The sequence below is a fragment of the Diceros bicornis genome, chromosome 26, assembly GCF_020826845.1.
Source record: "Diceros bicornis minor isolate mBicDic1 chromosome 26, mDicBic1.mat.cur, whole genome shotgun sequence".
In the NCBI taxonomy this organism is placed as follows: Eukaryota; Metazoa; Chordata; class Mammalia; order Perissodactyla; family Rhinocerotidae; genus Diceros; species Diceros bicornis.
The window spans coordinates 44,286,548-44,292,547 of NC_080765.1; positions in this window are offsets into that span (position 1 = coordinate 44,286,548).

The window sequence follows — 6,000 nt, forward strand, 5'->3', positions numbered from 1 at the left end:
TCTACTTTACAAAGCAATTCATCAAGTGATTTCTCTAGAATCTGGGCAGGGACCCACAAGGTACAGCCTGACTCTGTCCCATACGTGTTTTTATAAATAATTTAAAGTTTTATTGGAACACATCCATGTCTGTTCGTTTCTATTGTCTGTGGCTGCTTTTGTACAACAAAGGCAGAGTTGGAGTTGCATGTGGCTGCAAAGCCTGAATTCTTTACCACCTGGCCCTTTGCAGGAGAAGCTGGCCCATCCCTGTTCCAGGGATCGGAAGAGGGACCAGAGTAGCCAGTGTACACAGTTACTCTCCTGTATCCCATCTCTTGTTCTCACACATACTCCTCTCCATTCATCTGAGGAATGTCAGCCTGTGACACTCAGGAGCAGGCATGCATGGGGCTTGGCAGCTTCTGAAAATTGGGGTAAGGACCCTTAGGCCGAGGGCTTTAGCAGTTTCTGTCTAAAGACTGAGCTGGGGACAGGGGAGGCCCTTGCCCTGGGGAGGTGGCAGTGGTGGTGGGCGATGTGGGATGAACTGATGTGGAGCTTTCATAGGGCTGAGTGAGGTCTGTGTAAGAATTTGTGACCTGATGGACCCGGCCCCGTGGTGTAGCAGTTAAGTGCATGCGCTCTGCTGCTGGCGGCCCGGGTAGGGATCCTGGGTGTGCACTGACGCACCACTTGTCAAGCCATGCTGTGGCGGCGTCCCACATAAAGTGGAGGAAGATGGGCACAGATGTTAGCCCAGGGCCAGTCTTCCTCAGTAAAAAGAGGAGGGTTGGCGTGGATGTTAGCTCAGGGCTGATCTTCCTCACACACACAAAAAAAGGATTTGTGACCTGAGAGTTTATCTTCAGTTGAGTCCACCTTCCTTTTTAATCTCTTGTATTTTAAGCAAGATGTCTTTTTTTTTTTTTTGGTGAGGAAGATTCACCCTGAGCTAACATCTGTGCCAATCCTCCTCTTTTTTTTTTTGTGAGGAAGATGAGGCCTGAGCTAACATCCGTTGCCAATCCTCCTCTTTTTGCTGAGGAAGGTTGGCCCTGGGCTAACATCCGTGCCCATCCTCCTCTACTTTATATGGGATGCTGCCACAGCATGGTTTGACAAGCGGTGCCTCAGTCTGCGCCTAGGATCTGAACCTGCGAACCCTGGGCCACTGAAGCGGAGCGCGCACACACACTTAACCGCTATGCCCAAGCTGGCTCCCACGATGTCTTTTTTTATTCTTCAGTTTTTAAAAATTGTGGTAAAAAAATATGTGTAACATAACATTTACCGTTTTAACCATTTTCAGTGTACAATTCAGTAGCATTAAATACATTTGCAGTGTTGTGCAACCATCACCGCTATCCATCTCCAGAACTTTTTCATCATTCCAAATAGAAACTTTGTCCCCATTAAACAACCCATGTGCCCTTCCTGCCAGCCCCTGGCAACCACCATTCTACTTGCTGTTTCTGTATTAGCCTATTCTAGGTACTTCATATAAATGGAATCCTACAATATTTGTGTGATATGGGCTGAGTTGTGTCCCGCCCAAATTCATATGTTGAAATCCTAACTCCCAGTACCTCAGAATGTAACTGTATTTGGAGATAAGGTCCTCACAGAGGTAGTTAAGGTAAAATGAGGTCATATGGGTGGGCCCTAATCTGACATGACTGGTGTCCACATAAGAAGAGGAGATTAGGACACAGATAACACAGATTGAGAGATGACCACGTGAGGACACTGGGAGAGGACGGCCATCTGCAAGTCAAGGAGAGAGGCCTCAGAAGAAACCAACCCTGCCAACACCTTGATCTTGGACTTCCAGCCTCCAGAACTGTGAGAACATAAATTTCTGTTGTTTAAGCAGCCGGGTCTGTGGTATTTTATGGCAACCCTAGCAAGCTAATACATTGTCATTTGTGACTGGCTTATTTCACTTAGTCTAATGTTTTCAAGGTTCTTCCACGTTGTAGCATGTATTAGAATTTCATTTTTTATGGCTAACTAATATTCCAATGTATGGATAAACTACATTTAGTTTATCCCTTCATCTGCTGACGGACACTTGGGTTGTTTCTACCTTTTGGCTATTGTGAATAATGCTGCTATGAACATGGTTGTGCCAGTATCTGAGCCCAAACAGGGTGTCTTTCAATCAAATGCAGTTAACCCTTCAGCAGTGCTGGGTTCACCCTCTCTCTTCCCGCCTGGGTTGGGTTCTGGTGGCTTTCTTGGACCCTCCAGCCTGAGCCCTTTCTCTGCGCTCCACACCTCCCCCACAGCCCTCTGCCTCCTTTCTCTGACGTGCTGATTCCTCTCTTCCCCTGATGGCGTTCACCTGGACTGAGGGGAAGAGTCATGGGTTTGTGAGTCAGACAGATCCGAGTTCAAATTCAGACAACTCGGTTCCTAGTTGGTGATGCTGGACAAGTTTCTCCAGCTCTCTGAGCCCCAGTCTCCTGGCTGTGACGTGATGGAGGTACGCCCACCTCTGGTTACGTGAAGCACCTGGCACAGAGTGGACGCTTCACTGACTTGGACTTCCTTTCCTCTCCCAAGGTCAGTGCTGCCTCCTCCCCTCACAGTGAGACCCTCTCCCCAGCAGTGGACCTGGATTGGAAGACTCCACATTGGTGTGTTAGTCAGGGTTCTCCCGAGAAACAGAGCCAATAGGATGTCTATTTATAGAGAGAGATTGTGGGGACTGGAAAGGTGGAAATCCACAGGGGAAGCTGGCAGGCTGGAGATTCCAGCAAGAGTAGATGTTGAAGTCTGAAGGCAGAACTCCTTCCTCTTCAGGGGACCTCAGTCCTTTCTCTTAAGGCCTTCAACTGATTGGATGAGGCCCACCCACATTATGGAGGGTGATCTGCCTTACTCAAGTCTAATTTAAATGTTAATCACATCTGAAAAATACCTTTACAGCAACATCCAGACTCGTGTTTGACCAGGGGCACCATGGCCTAGTCAAATTGATCGTTAAATTAATCATTAGAATTGGTAACTTGTCAATTCTAATCAAACTAATCTATAGATTCATTGTAATCCTAATTAAAATCCACTTTTTAAAAAACAATTGCTGGGACCGGCCCTGTGGCATAGTGGTTAAGTGTGCGCACTCCGCTACTGGCGGCTTGGGTTCGGATCCCAGGTGCGCACCGATGCACCGCTTGTCTGGCCATGCTGAGGCCGTGTCCCACATACAGCAACTAGGAGGATGTGCAGCTATGACTTACAACTATCTACTGGGGCTTTGGGGAGAAAAAGGGGGAAAAAAAAAAAGGAGGAGGATTGGCAACAGATGTTAGCTCAGGACCGGTCTTCCTCAGCAAAAAGAGGACGATTGGCATGGATGTTAGCTCAGGGCTGATCTTCCTCGGAAAAAAAAAACAAAAAACAATTGCTAGGCTGATTCTAAAATTTATAGGACGTGCAAAGGAGCTAGAAGAGACAAAACAACTTTGAAAAAGAAGATCAAAGTTGGAGGATTATTAGGAAGCCACAGTGATCAAGACAGTGGTATTAGTGAAAGGACAGATTCATAGATCAATGGGACAGAATAGTCCAGAAACAGATTCATGCATATACAGTCAGCTGATTTTTACAAAAAGGTGCAAAGGCAATTCTGTGGAGAAAGGATAGTCTTTTCACCAAATGGTTCTGAAACAACTGGATACCCATATGCAAAACTCTAAGCTTTGGTCCATATCTTGCGACATATTAAAAAAACAGCACAAAATGGATCATAGATCTAGATGTAAAACCTAGAACAATTACACTTCTAGAAGAAAACGGGAAAAAAATCTTTGTGACCTTGGGTTAGGCAAAGAGTTTTTAGGTAAGGCACAAAAAGCATAATTCATAAAAGAACAATTGATAAATTGGACTTGATAAAAATTAAGAATTTCTCTTTGAAAGACACTTAAGTGAATGAAAAGACAAACCACAGACTGGGAGAAAATATTTACCAATCATATATCTGATAAAGAGCTTGTCTGCAGCATATGTAAAGAACTCTCAAAACTCAACCTGTAGGGCTGGCCCGTGGCTTAGCGGATAAGTGTGCGCGCTCCACTACTGGCGGCCCGGGTTCGGATCCGGGTGCGCATTGACGCACCGCTTCTCTGGCCGTGCTGAGGCCGAGTCCCACCTACAGCAACTAGAAGGATGTGCAACTATGACATACAACTATCTACTGGGGCTTTGGGGGAAAAGAAAAAGGAGGAGGATTGGCAGTAGATGTTAGCTCAAAGCCGGTCTTCCTCAGCAAAAAAAAAAAGGAGGATTAGCATGGATGTTAGCTCAGGGCTGATCTTTCTCACAAAAAAAAAAAAAAAAACCTGTAAAAAATGGGCAAAAAGATTTGAACAGACATTTCATGAAAGACATACCAGAGAAGTGGATGACAAGTACGCACGTGGAAACATGCTTAATGTTGTGAGTCATTAGCAAAATGCAAATTAAAGCTACAGTGAGATATCACTACACACCTATAAGACTGACTAAAATTAAAAAGATTGACTGTACCAAGTGTTGGTGAGGATGTGGAGCAACTGCTGGTGGGAATGTAAAATGGTACAGTCATCTTAGAAAAAAGTTAAACAGACACTGCAGCCATGCCAATCCTAGGTTTTTACCCAAGAGAAACGGAAATGTACGTCCATAAAGCGAATTGTATATGAATGTTTACAGCGGCCTTATTGGTAATGGCCAAAGCTTGGAAACAACCCAGATGTCCCTCAGTAGGTGAATGATAACAAGTTGTGGTATATCCATACAATGGAATCCTACTCAGAATAAAAAGGAGTGAGCTGTCCATACACACTACAACATGAATAAACCTCAAAGTAATTATGCTGAATGAAAGAAGCCAGATAAAAAAGAGCACGTACGGGATGATTCCATTTATATCAAAATCTAGAAAACGCAAAATATGTGTAGTGACCGAAAGCAGATGAGTGATTGCCTGGGAAGGGGTAGGAGGGAGGGACTCTAAAGGGATGTGAGGAGAATTTGGGTGTGAGGAATCTGCTCATTATTTTCATTGTGGTTACATATATATGTCACAATGTATCAAATTGTACACTTTGAATATGTGTGGTTTGCTTATGTCCATTATACTCAATAAAGCTGTTTTAAATGTAAAGCCCATAGAAGATGCCTAATTGACTTAGTTCCTTTCCTCCATGGCTGCCTGCTATCCTCACAGTGACATCCTCCCCCACGCCAGACAAGCCAGTGTAGGCTCTCCCTCAGCTTCATAGAACTGGCTCTCAGGGGCCATCATGTGCCCTTAGGAAAATTGCTTCAAATAGCACATTGCAGAGGGGACAGAAGGTTCTGGAACCCCTGTGCCGCTGGACATGGATCTCTGTCCCTCCACCCTCTGACTTACATCACAGCATCAGATGTGTCCCTAGCTCCCCTTTATCCCTTGTCAGCATTCTGTTTCTTCCAGAGGCCCGGGAAGGGTAAGCTCCTAGCCATCGACCTCAAAGGTCAGATGTCCGGGGTTTTCCTTAACTAACCATTAAGGCTTTACCCTCCTGACCTTCCTGGAGGGGCTAAAACGTTTGTCAGTGGCTCTCAAATAGGATCCCTCTCACTTTGCCCTGCAGCTCCTTTCAGAAAACTGAGGAATGTCAAAGTCATTGACTTGCCCCAGACTTTAGGTCAAGTTAGTGCAAATAGTGGGAACACTCGGGTTCTTAACTCCTAGACCTCACCCAAGGGCTGCCCCACTTTTCCTCTGCTACCCCCGCCCTGTGACCCATGTCACGTGACCCCAGAGCGGCTAGGGGAGAGAATCCAGCCAGGGCCCTGCCCTCCGGGGCCTGGTAGCTGGCACCGCAGCAGCAGAGCGAGCCTCGGCGCGGCCTCTCCGGGTCTGCACTGCTTCCCCATCACGTCCGCCCAGTTGCCCTAGTGACTGTGTGACCCTTCTCCCCCACCCCGCTGCTAGCAGCCCTATAAATAGAGGCGAGGAGCAGCTGGGCTCCCTTGGCAGTCACC